The sequence below is a fragment of the Vulpes lagopus genome, chromosome 4, assembly GCF_018345385.1.
Source record: "Vulpes lagopus strain Blue_001 chromosome 4, ASM1834538v1, whole genome shotgun sequence".
In the NCBI taxonomy this organism is placed as follows: Eukaryota; Metazoa; Chordata; class Mammalia; order Carnivora; family Canidae; genus Vulpes; species Vulpes lagopus.
In genome coordinates this window covers 32,757,415-32,774,807 of record NC_054827.1, presented here as the reverse complement: position 1 = coordinate 32,774,807, position 17,393 = coordinate 32,757,415, and the positions used below count along the sequence as shown (strand labels likewise).

General features: G+C 45.2%; 1 protein-coding gene across 3 annotated transcripts in view; it reads right to left on the bottom strand.

The window, feature by feature from the left end:
* The window catches only part of TACC1 (transforming acidic coiled-coil containing protein 1), a 119,428-nt gene extending 102,270 nt beyond the window's left edge, over positions 1 to 17,158 (bottom strand). The window contains exons 1-2 of one of the 3 annotated variants that reach the window (XM_041753941.1): positions 16,885 to 17,158; positions 10,289 to 10,426 (exon numbers count right to left, since the gene is read on the bottom strand). The gene's annotated coding sequence lies outside the window, so the exon portion shown is untranslated. Of the gene's footprint in view, positions 1 to 10,288; positions 10,427 to 16,884 lie in introns of those variants that run through there. The other 2 variants (XM_041753942.1, XM_041753947.1) reach the window with 2 other exon arrangements.
* Between the last annotated feature and the right edge of the window lie 235 nt (positions 17,159 to 17,393).

The following is a 17,393-nucleotide window of genomic DNA, read 5'->3' as shown; positions in this document are numbered from 1 at the left end:
CCAGATGTAGTATAGGCATTGATCAGCAGGCAGTGCTGTTGTTTACCTTTTCCCGTGCTCCATGGAGGGGTGGTATCAGGCCAGGATTTGCTTTGGGTAGTCTTAACTTTGAATTTTTTCGACTTTCTTGCCTGTGCTCTCAAGTGTTTGATCTGCGTTCAACTCAGTCATCCACTTTGCTATTGATTAGTATCAATGTATTAGTATAACAATGGTTATAGTTAACCATTTTCTTGAGCATCTGAGATCCAAAAGGTGTGGACAGCACAGGTGGAAGCTATAGATTCCATCATCTGGCTCCTCAGTCCCTCCATGAATAGACCCTGGGAGGAAGGGACTGATCCTACCTCTAGGACACAGCAGGGCATAAGACGGTCAGTGCAAGAAGGGAAACAGAGGATTGAGCAGGTTGAAATGAATGCGGGAAACATACTTGGATTGCCTGGATCAAAGCATGCTGAGAGATAGTCATAAGGCTCAAGAGCTGAAAGGGGGCAATGGGATTATCTGATTCCAAATCCCACCAGATTCAGGAATCCTCTGCTTGAGAATCATGACCAACAGTCAGCCAACCTCTATTGCAATTTTCGAAGATACTTTTGGCAGACAAAGAATTGCAGCCCTCAGATCTCTTTCCAAGAAAGGACTTAGCAACCCAGCTTCAAGGAATGTGGTTAGCTGATAACCTCCAGCTGTTGGTGCCTTCAGCTCCACCTCAGCTCAAAAGCTGAGAGTTCCCAGCCAATGGCTGAGCAAAGTCGTAGAACCAAGGCCTGACCACTCCTGCCCAGCATGGCACTCCTCTTAGAGCACAAATGTTTGCTTTGGAGCTCCTCACTGGCCTGGCAGAGACTTAGAACTGCAGTCTGAAGGTTCTCTTGCCCCACCTTGCTTTCTCTTCTGTCCAAATGTTACTCCTCAATAAGCCTTAGTACATGAAGCACAGGGGATTTTTTTTTTTTAGGGCGTGAGCTATTGTTTTTAATTTTTTTTTTTTAATTCAGTAAACTCAACCCACAACATTGGGCTTGAACTCATGACCCCAAGACTAAGAGTCACATGCTCTTCTGACTGAGCCAGCCAGGTGCCCAGGGCATAAACTATTCTTTATGATACTATAATGGTGGCAACATGACACTACACATTTGTCAAAACCCATATAATTTTACAGCACAAAAAGTGAACCTTAATGTAAACATTAAGGAAAAATCACTTAGGAGGTCAAGAGATCCCAGGATGGGATGCAGATTGACAAAATAATCTAACTGTATTACAAATCTACAAAACATCTTTACTTGAAGTATTGAGGGGAAAAGGGTGCTGACCTATGTAACTTTGGAAACAAGTGGAGTCTGTAAGACTAAAGGTCAAAGAAACTACACATTAAGCACTGTATTCCAGCTGATAAAGTTGTTTCCCTTGGGAGCACATATTCATAAAGTCTAATACCACTATCCATGTATATTGCAATTGAACAATGAAGTAAATGGATGGAAGGTGGTGGGAGCCAGGTTTCTCGACTGAAGTAGGAAGTTACTAGTAAGCAAAGGGAGGTCTAGAAGGAGCCATGTGGTTATAGATTAGAGCTGGAGACATGAGTATGAATCCACATTTTGTTCCATATAGATTCAGATGGTTACATATAGAAATATTTATAAATATGTGTATATACATAGCTGAGTATACACACATGTATCTTGCTCTATTAGCTGAGGGGGCGTTTTTACGGTGCAACAGCACCTCAGTAGCAACAAGTATATATATATATATATATATATATATATATATATATATATATATATATATATGTCATCCAGAGCTTGGTTTTTAGTTTTCAATTCCTTTCTCCAATAAAAGGAACCAAGGCTACTTGGAGAAATGGGTAATTCTAGGACTGGGGCAAGAAATGTATAGATGATGGAGCATCTTATACTGCCAGAAATTAAGAGGTGTTCAAGAAAGAAACAAACACAACACCAAAACCCATGTTGATAGAAGTATAACATGGAGGGATCCCTGGGTGGCGCAGCGGTTTGGCGCCTGCCTTTGGCCCGGGGCGCGATCCTGGAGACCCGGGATCGAATCCCACGTCGGGCTCCCGGTGCATGGAGCCTGCTTCTCCCTCTGCCTATGTCTCTGCTTCTCTCTCTCTCACTGTGTGCCTATCATAAATAAATAAAATTAAAAAAAAATTAAAAAAAAAAAAAGAAGTATAACATGGAGACATAGACGCCAACTGAAAGAGTTTCTGATCGTCAAAGCTGGAACAAATTGGGAAATGAAATTATTAAATTAGAGTTGGGTTATAACCTGAAGTATGAAATCATTATGCATAAGTTTCTACAATATAAGTAAACAATTTAACAAATAAATAAATGAAAAGACAAATGTTTCATGAAGAAAAATTCCAAATCACTTATATAGACACTCCAATCTCAATGAGGCAATTCTTTTTATTTTTTAAGTCTATTTATTTATTTATGATAGTCACACACAGAGAGAGAGGCAGAGACATAGGCAGAGGGAGAAGCAGGCTCCATGCACCAGGAGCCCGACGTGGGATTTGATCCCGGGTCTCCAGGATTGCGCCCTGGGCCAAAGGCAGGCGCCAAACTGCTGTGCCACCCAGGGATCCCTCAATGAGGCAATTCTTAACTCTCTACTCTTTAAGCATGGGCAGCACATAGTAACTTCCTTCCAAAGAGTACCATATGGACAGAGGAAAACAAGAATTGCAGTGAAGAAATCTGACAAACACTGCCTCAGCCATGTGATCAAGGTAGACACCAATAGTGATAAGTCATGTTGACAGTATGTATCCTTGATATGATGCAAGGAAACAGTACTTTACTTCTGTGGTCGTCCTTCTAAAAACCCATAACCACAGTGTAATCATGAGAAAAACATAACACAAATTCCAATAGAGACATTTTACAAAATATGGGATCAACAGTCCTCAAAGCTTCCTGGGTTGTCAAAAACAAGAGAAGTCTGAGAAACTGTCAAACCAAAAGTAACCAGAGGAGTTATAACTACTAAATGCAATATGGCACTCTCAATGGGATCTTGGAACAGAAAGTGGACATTAGGTAAAAACTAAAGAAATTAAATAAAGTATGGACTTCAGTTAATAATAATGAATCAATACTGGTTCATTAATTGTGACATAGGTAGCACACAAATGTTAATGTTAATTACAGAGAATTCTGGATGTGGGTTATATTGGAACACTATACTATCTTCATAATTTTTCTGTAAATCTACAACTATTGTAAAATAAAAGGCTTGTTTTTAAAAACACTCCCTTATATTGTTAAAATTAACTTTCTTATGTTTAGCTAACATCTGCCTGCCAAGAATCTTTACCACCTTTAGTGATGTTTGAAGATCTTCTGCCTAGATCCCTCCTACCCTAGATCTTCATGTGGCTACCTTTGTTGTCATTCAGGACTCACCTCAAATATCATCACCTCTGTGACGGTGCTTCTAACTACTCAGTCTGAAGAAGCATCTCCACTCCCATCATCTTACCTTGTCTTGGTTTCTGTTGAAATTATTTTTATTTTACGTATTGCCTCATAACCAGCCCCTCCCATGAGGGCCAGAACCTCATTCTTGCCTACAGCAATCTTCGTAAGAACCTAGAAGAGTCTAGGAATACAGTGAGCACTCAAAAAGATTTATTAGTTGAATGAACAAATTAAAAAATTGGTCTACTTTCTTCTACTTTGGTCTAGTTCTTCGAACATATGGATTTGCAGTCCTCTAAGTTTTCTTTAGTTCAAGCTGGAAACCTCTAGATTCTTCACATGTGTCTCACTTGACATAGGCAACAGGTACTGGATGATAATACAATAGCAATAAAATTATTTATTAACTTATTTAGTGCTTTTTCATATACTGTGAACTGTGGTAAGTAAGCACTTTTAAAACAGCTTCTCTTTTATCTGCACAAAATTTATGCTCCATAAGTCAGTCATTGTTGGATAATTTCTGGAATGTCATTATCCCCCTTAGAAATAGCCCCAAATCTGGATTTCACTGACTAAATGCATTCTGGACGGAGGAACCATTACCTTCTCTGATGTCTTTATCTATCAACATGACCTATTTGGGGGATCGGTTTGCTTAAGCAACATTGAAGCCATGCTTTTACTGTTGTCCTCTAGCCAGTGATGATCATCACACTGGTCTGTGATGAGATAAGGAGCTTGTAGCAGAATGTAAATCAACCACATCATGAAGGACACTGTTTAGCTCTGCTGGTTTGTCTTTCAGAGCAAGACCTTCTCAATGAAGGAAGCTGTGTGTTGGTTTATATTGATACCAGCTCTTCATCTTGTTGTGGACTCTGAGTGGCAGTGATCTAAGCCTCAATTCTCATCGTTTTCTTATTTTGTGTCATAACAGACAATATCTAGTGCATTCCTGCTGCCTACCAACTTCTAGCAAATGGAATACTCAGGGTAGAAATCCCACAAAGAAAACCCGAAGATTGCCCAGAAGGAAGGCAGTTAGTGAGAGGGTGTGAGAAGAAGGTGAGAAGATGGCATAATGGAAAAGTCCTTAGACTAAGTCCTATAACCTCTATTTTAGTCCTGGATCTGTCATTCACAAGCTGTGGGTAGGGAAATTTCCCTCTCTGGGTCTCATTATCCTCATCTGGAAAGAAGGTGATGGAGCTAAGTAATTTCTTTCAGTTTTGTGCTTGGATTTGAACTCCTTGAGTCAAATGACTTCCACATACTAAATGTCCCCAGGCTAAGCCTTTCCACAACTTGCGTGTCCCCATCACATCTGCCACCATTTTGTTTCCCACAACATTTTGCTTGGTGACTACACAACCAACTTTAGAATGGGAAGGTCACAGTGAGATCCAGCAGCCAGGCCCAAAAATAAGGGAATTAGAATCTAGGGACTGAAAGGCATCTTCAGCAATATGTGTCTCCCAATGATGGAGGAATGCTTTAGTCAAACATAGAGGTATCAATAAATGCATGCCACTAAAATTGTTCTGGAATTTTCTGGTCCTGCATGTAAAGGGCTTGGAAGTTACTACTCTGTCCTAACAGCAAATAAAAATCTGAACAGACTGAAAAATCAACAACTCTTCTTGGATCTGTAAGAGAGGGAAGGATACAGGACAAACCACTGCACCCAAGATTAGACGGACAAGTGAGTGCGGAAAGTCATTGCTTACCAGAGCAGAGATTCATAAGCAGAATCACCATGGGAATCATTTGGATATCCACAAATTGATTTTAAAGTTTATATGGAGGGCGCCTGGGTGGCTCAGTGGTTGAGCTTCTGCGTTTGGCTCAGGTTGTGATCCTGGAGACCCGGGATCAAGTCCCACATCAGGCTCCCTACATGGAGCCTACTTCTCCCTCCACCTGTGTCTCTGCCTCTCTCTCTCTCTCTCTCTCTCTCTGTGTGTGTGTGTGTGTCTCTCATGAATAAATAAAGAAAATTAAAAAAAAATAAAGTTTATATGGAGAGGCACAAGGCCCACAATGGCCAACATGATTTTGAAGGACAGGAACAAAGTGGTAGGACAGATACTACCTGATTTCAAGACTTATTATAAAGCTACAGTACTCAAGACAGTGTGGTATTGGTGAAAGAATAGACAAATAAATCAATAGAACATAACAGAGAACATAGAAATAGAGCCACATACAAATAGACCCATACATTCAGTCAAAGGAGCAAAGGCAAGACAATAGAGCAAATATAGTCTTTTCAACAAATGTGCTGGAACAAATGGACCTTATACCCTACACAAAATTGCCTCAAAATGGATCACAGACCTAAATGTAAAATGCAAAATGGGGCACTTGGGTGGTTGAGTTGGTTAAGCATCTGCCTTCAGCTAAGGTCATGATCTCAGGGTCCTGGGATCAGCCCCAAGTCAGGCTGCCTGCTCAGTGGGGAGTCTGCTTGTCCCTCTGTCCCTCCCACTACTTGTTCTCTCTCTCTCTCTCTCTCTCTCTCTCTTTCTGCCTCAAATAAATAAGGAAATCTTTCAAAATAAAATAAAATGCAAAATTATAAAACATCTAAAAATAATATAGGAGAAAATCTAGATGACATTGGGTGTGGAGACGACTTTTTGATACAACACTGAAGATACAATGCATGAAAGAAATTATTAATAATTTGGACTCATTAAAATTACATTTTTTCTGCTCTGGGAAAGACATTGTCTAGAGAATGAGAACATAGGCCATAGACTGGGATAAAATATATGCAAAGGACGTACCTTTTTTTTAAAGTTTACTTATTTTTTAGTGATGTCTACACCCAACATGAGGCTTTAACTCACAACCCCAAGAGATTTAAAAGTCACATGCTCTTCTGAGTGAGCCAGCCAGGTGCCCTACAAATGACACATCTGATAAGGATTGTTATCTAAAATTTATGAAGAGGGGCCCCTGGGTGGCGCAGTTGAGCATCTGCTTTTGGCTCAGGTAGGGATCCCAGGGGTTCTGGGATTGAGTCCTGGCATCAGGCTCTCCGCAGGGAGCCTGTTTCTCCCTCTGCCTATGTCTCTGCCTCTCTCTGTGCCTCTCATGAATAAATAAATAAAATAAAATATAAATAAATAAATAAATAAATAAATAAGATAAAATTCATGAAGAACTCTTAAAACTCAACAATAAAGAAACCAGGAACCATTAAAAAATGAGCCAAAGAGGGATCCCTGGGTGGCGCAGCGGTTTGGCGCCTGCCTTTGGCCCGGGGCGCGATCCTGGAGACCCGGGATCGAATCCCACGTCGGGCTCCCGGTGCATGGAGCCTGCTTCTCCCTCTGCCTGTGTCTCTGCCTCTCTCTATCTCTCTGTGACTATCATAAATAAATAAAAATTAAAAAAAAAATTAAAAAAAAAAATGTTTAAAAAAAAAAAAAATGAGCCAAAGAGGGATCCCTGGGTGGCGCAGCGGTTTGGCGCCTGCCTTTGGCCCAGGGCGCGATCCTGGAGACCCGGGATCGAATCCCACATCAGGCTCCCGGTGCATGGAGCCTGCTTCTCCCTCCGCCTGTGTCTTTGCCTCTCTCTCTCTCTCTGTGACTATCATAAATAAATAAAAAATTAAAAAAAAAAATGAGCCAAAGACCATAACAGACATTTCAATCAAGAAGCTATGCAGATGGCAAAAAAGCATTTGAAAAGATGCTCCATGTCATACATTATCAGAAAAATGCAAATTAAAACAACACGATACCACTACACACTTATGAGAGTGGTCAAAATCTGGAACACTGACAACACCAAATGCTGGTGAGGATATGGAGCAACAGAAACTTTCATACACTGCTAGTGAGAAAGTAAAATGGAACAGCCGCCTTGGAAGACAACTGGCAATTGTCTTGGCAATTTCACATAAAACTAAATGTACTCTTACCACACAATCTAGCAATCATATCCCTTGGTATTTTTTAAAAAAATTTTTTTTAAATTTTTTTTTAATTTTTATTTACTTATGATAGTCACAGAGAGAGAGAGAGAGAGGCAGAGACACAGGCAGAGGGAGAAGCAGGCTCCATGCACCAGGAGCCCGATGTGGGATTCGATCCCGGGTCTCCAGGATTGCGCCCTGGGCCGAAGGCAGGCGCCAAACCGCTGCGCCACCCAGAGATCCCCTATCCCTTGGTATTAATCGAATGGAGCTGAAAACTTATATCCATACAAAAATGCACACATACGTTTATAGCATCTTTATTCATAATTGCCAAAACCTGAAAGCAACCAGGATGTCCTTTAGTAGGTGAATTAATAAATAAATTGTGGTAATCCAGATTATGGAATATTTTTCAGAGCTAAAAAAGAAATGAGCTATGAAAAGACATTGAGAAACCTTAACTACATATTACTAAGTGAAAGAAGCCATTGAAAAGACTAAATGCTAACATGATTCCAACTATGGGGACATTCTGGAAAGGGCAAAAACTGTGGAGATAGTAAAAAGATCAATGGTTGCCAGGGTAGGGGGTGTGAGGAGAGATAGATAGGCAGTGCATAGAGGATTTTTAGGGCAATGAAAATACTCCCTATGAGTATAATGATGGATGTAAGTCATTATATATTTGTCCAAATGCATAGAATGTACACCACCATAGAATGAGCCCCAAGGTAAACAGTGGACTTTATGTGATAATGACGTGTCAATGTAGGTTCATCGTTGACAAAAAAGGACCATTCTGGTGAGTGTTCTTGATAATGGTGGAGGCTATGCATGTGTGGGGGCAGGAGGCATGTGGGAAATCTCTATTCCTTCTCCTCAAGTTTTTCATTAACCTAAATCTACTCTAAAATAATAAGATTTTTAAAAAAATTGTTCTGAAGGGATTCATTGGTGCCTCTCTCACTCTCTGTAGTAAGCTGAATAATGAATGACCCCAAAGATATCAGGTCCCACTACCTGCAACCTATGACCTTATGGTGACCTTATTTAGAAAAATGTTATTTTATTTGCAATTGTAATTAAGGATTTTGAAATGGACATATTATCTTCTATTATCTGGGTGGGCCCTACATGTAGTCACAAGAGCCCTTATAAGAGGGAAGCAGAGAAAGATTTCACACACAGAAGAGGAATAGGCAATGTGACCACAGAGGCAGATAACTGAAGTGATGCGGCCACAAGCTAAGGAATAGTGGCCACCACTAGAAGCTGAAAAGGCAAGGCACAGATTCTCTCTGACTTCCTTTGGAGCATAGTGGCCCTACTGAGACCTTGATTTCTGCCCAGTAATGCTGATTCTGGACTTCTGGCCTCCAGAATGCTAAAAGAATAAATTTCTGCTGTTTTGGGGTTGTTTTATTTTTTAAATATTCATTTATTTATTTTAGAGAGAGAAAGAGCAAGCATGGGGGAGTAATGGGGGAGGGAGAGAAACAATCCCAAGCAGACTCCTTGCTAAGCAGGCAGCTCGATGTAGGGCTTGATCCCAGGACCCTGAGATCATGACCTGAGCTGAAACCAAGAGTTGGATCCTTAGCCAAGGGCAGCCCTGGTAGCTTAGCGGTTTAGTGCTGCCTGCAGCCTGGGGTGTGATCCTGGAGACCTGGGATCGAGTCCCACGTTGGGCTCCCTGCATGGAACCTGCTTCTCCCTCTGCCTGTGTCTCTGCCCCTCTCTCTGTGTCTGTCATGAGTAAATAAGTAAAATCTTAAAAAAAAAAAAAAAAAGATGGATTTTTAGCCAACTGCACTACCCAGGCAACCCCAATTTAAGCTCCCAAGTGTGCGATCATTTGTTGTAGCAGCCACAGAAAACTTATACATTATCTTCCTAAATTTCACCTTCCCTTCATATAGATTTTTCTTCCTGTGATAAACAAAGCCACTCACAGGTATCTCTGTCAGGACCCTGGCAGCTAACACTCCCCAGTTTGAGAGTTTAGTAAAGGGACTGTATAGAAAGGCCGCGTAGAGTTTGAGACCTCAAAAGAGTGTAGTTTCACAGAGCTGAACAGTGGGGGAGCTTTGGGCACCACCCTAGGCCTGAAGGCTTGGGGGACAGAGCCTTGTGGAGCAAGAGGGCTGTCTGACAGAGCCGTGCCTGCAGGCAGGGGACACAGTTGGCCCACAGCAACGCGGAGAGAGCAGGTGGGATACACACCTCAGATCACTCTCTCCCCTTGCTCTGATTTCCTGCCAGGGCCTCTGTTGCCTGCCTCTAACCAGAAGTCAAATGCGAGGGAGCCATTCAGGTAGCATCCTGGACGCACAGAACAGTGGAGAAGAGTAGAGAGTGGATTTATAAGGGCAAATGGAAGTAGCTGGCACCCATATAACCTCAATCCCTTCTCACGACCATCCATTAACAGATTGGCTTTGTGAGATAGAAAGCCCCGTTGATCCTAGCTCTGTGGCCTTGGGCAAGTCCCTACTTCCCTAGACGGTCTTCTTATCTGTAAAACGAGGGATTTGGACTAGAAAGTCTTTAAGATCCCTCTCAGCTCTGATGCTCGGGATTCTAGAAGCAGACTGAATGCCTTACCAGGCAGAGGCTGATGTGTGCCCAGAGTCCTGACAGCTGTTTACTTACTAAAATACAAGCAGCCTCTCTTTTCCATGACGCATCTCCGTATCTGTGTGGGGATGTGCTGTGCCTGTTGGTTCCCGAGCCACTCCAAGGAAAGGAGCAGGCTGTGTTCACTCACAGTGTGGACATATCACAGGTGTGCATGGAAGGAAAACATGTGGCCAGAAAACCAGATCCGCCCCTGGACAGCCGACTGCATGATTCGGGGAGGCAGGCAGAAAGGCAAGCCACTTACCCAATGGCCAGGATGCAGTCTGGGGGACATCTGCTTGTGCCTGAAGAAAAACTCAAGGGGACCTCAGCAGCTGTCAGTGGCTGGTGCAGCCCTCGGACTGGCCCGGCAACTCCACTGGCAGGCCCAGCACAGGGGTGGCTGCCAGAAACCACACAGATGGTAATAATTAGCCAGAAAGCCAAACCATGGAAAGTTCCAAGGGTCCAGGAGAGCCCCACATTGAACAATGAACATATACCAAGCCTTCCTCTGCTGCCTTGAGACATTTTGTTCTGTATGTCTGCCTTTTCTACCACTCCTGTCTGCTTCTGTCTGTTTGGAACCTCTTTTTCAAAATGGAGGATGAGGCAAAGGAAGAGAATATCTCCACTAGCCCTCCAGGCCTGAAAGTATAGGAGGTGTAAGCCCCCGCCCCTCCTCCCCCATCCACATATACCTTAGGTGGCCTGGGATAAACAGTAGGTTTCCTCTCCTCCCCCAGACCTACCATCATCATTAATTAGGACCCTCCCTAACTCCTGATGGGCTCCCCATGAGCACTGCTTTATAAGTGTGTGATTTGGGGGTCAGGGGTCTAACAAGAACCTATATCCCTAAATCCTTAAAAGCCCTTCCCAAACTGCTGATTCCTATATTCCATGGTCAACTTGTTCTCAGCAAAACCATTTGAATCTCATCATACACACAACCCACTCTTGGGAAGCATGTGGTTTAAGGTTGTTCAGTGAGTTAAGGGCCCGAAGGTCCTGTTGGAGATAAGGAAGGAAAAGGAGTCTGCATGTGAGGGTCTGAGAAGGTGGGTGGGTGCGGGCCACCAGAAAGGACAACAGACAGAAAGAGAGGGCCCTGGGCACTGAGGGACAGCCTCACCCACTGCACATGCCGCCTAGAGCTATCCCGGTTGAGTTGGTGCTATAAATGTTTTCTGAGAATTCAGATAAGCAGCTTCTCTTTCAAGAACACAAGAGATAAGAAACATCGCAGAGGATCATAGGGGAAGAGAGAGGAACCAGAATGGGAAGTCATCAGAAGACAAACCATGAAGGACTTAACCCTAGGAAACAAACTGAGGGTTGCTGGAGGGGAGGGGGTGGGAGGATGGGGTACCTAGGTGATGGGCATTCAGGAGGGCACGTGATGTGGTGAGCACTGGGTGTTATGTGCAACTGATGAATTAGTGAACACTACATCTGAAACTAATGATGCACTATATGTTGTCTAATTGAATTTAAAAAAGAAAAAGAAGAACACAAGAGAAGCTTGCACTGAGGACCTCAGAGCCTCAGAAAAGAGCTTGCTTTCCAGTGATGGGTAGATTTTAACATGGAATGTGGTTAGGGGATGCCTGGGAGGGGCAGTGGGGAAGGTCTCCCTCCTCCAAAATTCCTTGCCACCATGAAATCTAAGTCTCCCACTAGAGGCGAACTTGCATATTAATTCATTTAGTAATCACTTCCGAGGGGTTTGCTAAAACTCAAGCACTGGCCAAAGGGAATTCTGGTGGACAAGAACAAGGATTAATTTTAGTTACAGGGTACTGAGGGGATTAGAGGCAGAGTAGGGCTCCTGGGAGGCTACAGCTGGGACCTTCTCTTCTTATCAGAAAGTGACAGAGATCCTTGCAGAAAAGGAGGGAGGAATCCCTGGACATAGGGCCTCTGGGAGAGCGTGGGGGCAGGTTAAGGTGGCAACCGCCTCCACAGGTTTACCCACGCCCGGCCCTGCCTGATAACACGCTTGCTTACATGCAGGTGCACTGTGCCCACCCCCACCCCCATCAGGTGCCCTTTGTATCTTCTGCCACCTGTTATCCAAAATGCCTGAGTGCTGTACTCAAACCTCATGCTGTGGGTGTTACTGCCCCTCCATCCTCTTCCAAACACAGCACATTTCAAACAGACTGAAATGGACTAAGTCAGGAAGGATTAGATCTACTAGAACCAAACTACAAGATTGAAGAACCTGCAGGCAAACCAGACAGTCCTGAGTCGGTGCCGACCCTAGCACCTGCCAGCTCTGCGTGTTTGTGCACATCCTTTCCTCCTCTAGACCATGCCTTCCTCATTTGTAAACCGGGGATAACAGGAGTAGTCACTTGATGTGCAGTTTTGAAGATTAAACAAATAAGAAAATGCATATGAAGCACTTAGCACAAGGCCTGGCTCCTAGTAAGTGCTCAATAAATGTCAGTTACTCATTTATTTCTTGCCTACTTTTACTTCCAGTAAAGGTTGCCAAACTGATGTGTATGACTTTCAGAATCATTGCAAATCTCATCTAGACTTAAGCTCTGCTCACAGATCTGTTCTTTGAAAAAGCCACAAAATTCTTTTGTAATTCATGATCTCCTTACTGTTTTTTTTAATCTGCTATATTTAGCTCTTAAATTTCATATCTCAGCTTGAAATCTTAAAGTCATCCTTCCAAAAATACAAGGGGTTCAACCAATGGTATTTAATCACTGAAAAAACCAGCAAATTTGTTTTTTGAATAACAACAGGTCAGATATGGAACTAATTTCAATAACTTCAAAGATAAATAATTGTACTTCATGTAATCAAAAGGTCCAATTTGACAAGACGATCCTAAAGACTAGTTGTTTCGGTTCTACCTCTTTAATCTCTGGGAAAACATCTCAGTTCTTTCTGGTAGGTCTTAAGACCTAAGGTACGTCTCTTGGGGACTCTGGTCCTTTCTGGTTGGGGGTCCAGGAACAATTGTCTCCCCCAAGCTCACAGTTGAAATTATTAGTGTCCATCTTATAGTCTTGAACAACAGTTACTTATTTCCAGACGGCTGCCCCACTGTCTAAGGTTAATCCAAAAACCTCTTTTACACATAATAATATATTCACTTAATGTTTACTATGTGCCAGACACAGTTCTAAATGCTTTTTGTGGACTAGGTCATCTTATCATGATGATAGCTCTGTGAGATAGATACTGTCATTATCATCCCTCTACATGGGATATCTCTACTTTAATAATTTGCCTACGAATGACCTAACCAACACGTGGGAGAACTAGGATTTGAACCCAAGGAGTCTGGCTACGTAGCTGCTCTTTCCCGCTAAACCATACCACCCCTGAGAGAAGAGGTGAAGTTTATAACCAGGATACAGCTTGAACAGAAATCCCGACTCCACTCTTTCACAGAAGCACCCTTGCTTCCATGGAACATAATGTCCTGACCCTGTCACTCTGTTCTTCCCAGCCTTTTCTCTGGGGTATCCTTTGCCAAAAATATGAACAAAACACACTCACAATGATATCCCTCTTGCCTCTGTCAAACAGAGCTGCAAAAATATTTGAGGCAGTGTGGCTGAGACTTGGAGGATGAGGCTCCAAACCCACAGTCAGCACTAACTGGCTGGGTGCCCTTGAGCACGTGCATTCATGTCTCTATCTTTCGATGCCATATCAGCATTTTCGATGCAGAACATGCCAAACCGCCTTATAGGGCTTTTGTGGGGATTACATGAGCTAATCCATGTCTTGTGTCCATCAGAGTGCCTGGCTCCATCAGCAAGCTGTTATCATTAAAGAAGATCAATAATAGCTATTATGACAATAGCCAAACTGTGGAAGGAGCCTCGGTGTCCATCGAAAGATGAATGGATAAAGAAGATGTGGTTTATGTATACAATGGAATATTACTCAGCCATTAGGAATGACAAATTCCATTAGGAATGACAGATACCCACCATTTGCTTCAACGTGGATGGAACTGGAGGGTATTATGCTGAGTGAAATAAGTCAATCGGAGAAGGACAAACAGTATATGTCCTCATTCATTTGGGGAATATAAATAATAGTGAAAGGGAATATAAGGGAAGGGAGAAGAAATGTGTGGGAAATATCAGAAAGGGAGACAGAACATAAAGACTCCTAACTCTGGGAAACGAACTAGGGGTGATGGTAGGGGAGGAGGGCGGAGGGTGGGGGTGAATGGGTGACGGGCACTGAGGTGGGCACTTGACGGGATGAGCACTGGGTGTTATTCTGTATGTTGGCAAATTGAACACCAATAAAAAATAAATTTATTATTTAAAAAAATAATAGCTATTATGATTATTGACCATGCGGTCCCCAACTGTGAGCAGAGTTGAGAAGGGCACATTCAGAAAAGATGCAGAGAGAGGCCAGGTTGTAACCTAAGCTCTCTGCTGCTCTGCCCCTTGCCAGTCCCTGTGCGGGAGGAGGGCGGGCTGCCTGAGATGGCCAACAGCCCCCCTGGGCGCCCCGTAGCAGGAGATGATCACTAAGTAGGAGGTGGTGGGAGGGCCGCATGAGAGCTTAGACAGGGAAGCTAGGAATCCTTCTGTGAATCAACTCCACTCCATAAGCAGTCACTTTCAGCCCAGATGCATTTCTTGTTCCAGGTTAGCAGGTGCTGAAAATTATTTTCAAAACTTTCTTTCAACTGGGCACCCCAACATATGAGTCAGTAAAGGTAGAGTTGCTTTGTTGGAAGTGGGAGGAGGAGGCTCCTAGAACACTCATAGGCTCCTGGTTGAACTCCTTCCCAAAAAGGACCCTGTGTCCCTTCTGAAAAGCAACAGTGTCTTCAGGCCACAGTTTGAGAAGCATTTTTTTTAAAGAGAAACAAAGATACATACTACATGAGCCCTGCCCTTAGGGACTTTGGAGTCCAGGGAGCTGGCAACTGCAGTCCTGCACTGGCTGCCAAGGAAACTCCAATGTCCCTCATGGAGGGTACAGCACTCTTGCTAGCTCCTGCAGAACCTTGAGGCTTTCAGTTGCATGAGATCCTTCTACATTTATACCACACACTACAGGGACTGGGGAGAGCTTGCTTGTATTGTTCATTTCCTTCAATAAAATAGTCTCTTAAAACTAATTTACCTCTCACAACACCTCTGTGAGGTGGGGTTATTGCTATCCCATTTTACAGATGAGAAAACTGAGGATGAGGACATATAACTTGTCTAGAGCCACCCAGCCAGGCAATGCTGGAACCAAGATTCAAATCCCGCTCTTCCTGGTTTCAGAGCATGGCAGCTGGGACTCAAAACGGAGGCTACCTCAGTGCAGGTCCCATTTCTGCTATGGACTAGTTGTCCCTCCGGCTTCAGCTTCCTCATCTGTCAATAAGGATGATGCCAATGACACCTACTGTCCTTAGAACAGTGCCTGGCACCCAGCCAGCACTCGGTAAGAGTTGGCTGCTGTCTTGGGATCACCAACTAACAGGTTCTGATGAGTTTGCTCAGTTCACCCTCTCATTTATCTGGCCCGTTAAAGAAGAGCACAATGTACTATGTGTGCGGCTAAGGAGCGCTGCGTGTGGTACAGTGATGTAAAAGCCATAGGAGTTCAAACGAAGGGCACAGAAGTGCTTCATTTATGACTGCTTCATAAATTTTTGAGTATTCCTTGTGCAGAAGCCATGTGGAGTTCTCAATGTCCGTCCATGTCAGCATGTATGGCACCAAGCCTAGCCTTCCAGTCCCGGACTGGCGAGCGCGTCCCCAGCAGAGCTTAGGGCCTCCTGGGTGGATGGGAAGCCTCTGCTACCGTCACCTGTGTCTCGAACTCCATGAATGCACAGCCCTGGTGCTCCAGGGCCCTGGGGGTCTGTGCCACATCCCCATACCTGGAGGGACAGCTGCAGAGTGTGACCACCTTGGGGTTGGGGGTAGCAGCAGAGCATAGGGTCCTGGTCGCAGCACTTCACTCATTTCTCTGTCAATCTGTCCAGAGCTCAAGGTACAATGAACGCTCCTTGACATTCCAGGGACTCAGACAACACCACAAAATACACACACACACACACACACACAAACACACACAAAAAACAGAAATCAAGGAACTCTCAGAGTCCTCCCACATTTTCCATACCAGAACCCAAACAAAACGTGTGCTTCCAGGAGCCGGAGAGTTCAAGCTCAATTGGGAAGGAGAGGGAGAGAGAAGACGTCTGACCTTCTTGCCTGAGAGTCTGCCCACCCGGCCAGCACACCCACGCTCCCGGCCAGCACACGCGCCCCCCTCCCAGCCAGCACACGCGCCCACCCGGCCAGCACACGCGCGCACCAGGCAGCACACGCACGCACCGGGCAGCACACGCACCCACCCAGCCAGCACACGCACGCACCGGGCAGCACATGCATGCACCCAGCCAGCACATGCACGCACCGGGCAGCACATGCACCCACCCAGCCAGCACACGCATGCGCCGGCCAGCACACGCACCCACCCGGCCAGCACACGCACCCACCCGGCCAGCACACGCACCCACCCAGCCAGCACACGCATGCGCCGGGCAGCACACGCACCCACCCGGCCAGCACACGCACCCACCCGGCCTGCACACGCATGCGCCGGGCAGCACACGCACCCACCCGGCCAGCACACGCACCCACCCAGCCAGCACACGCATGCGCCGGGCAGCACACGCACCCACCCGGCCAGCACACGCACCCACCCGGGCAGCACACGCACCCACCCGGCCAGCACACGCGCGCACCCAGCACAGCACCTCACAGCCCAGGGCTTAAAGGGCAAGCGCCTCCTGGTGCTCAGTGAATGTCCAACGACCGCAAGAACGTCCAGCTCCCTCTGCCCCGTTCCTACCTCTCGGGCCAGGGTCCCCCGTGGTCTCTCTCCACCTCTGGCCCCACCTGCTACGGCAGCTCCATCATCCCTCCCGGGGAAGGGGAAGCGGCTCCGTCCTCGCTCCCCGGAGCCCACGCCGCTGCTCAGGGAGGGGTTCCGCGGAAGGAAGGCGAGGGCGGGCCCTGAGGTCACTGGCCTGGGAAGGGGATGGTCTCCCAACCAAGCACTCGGTCAGAGGGAAAAGGATGTTTTGTCATTTTTGGCTTGAACTTCCAGAGGCAGAACAGGAAATGTCCACGGGGGCTGGGAGCTCCGGGGAGATGGGCCCGCGTCTCCCTCCAGCGCCGGCCTTCCGTGGGCTCTCCCCGCCGCGCCCCGTCGGCAGCTCCAAGCTCCGTCTGGACTCTGGTTTCCGCTGATGCTTTCCTTTAGCACATTTTAAAAATATATATATATTTTTTGTTCTTAATGGAACGTCAGCTTCGTTCCTGACATGCTGGAAAAATTTTCCTCTGCCTCAACTTGGC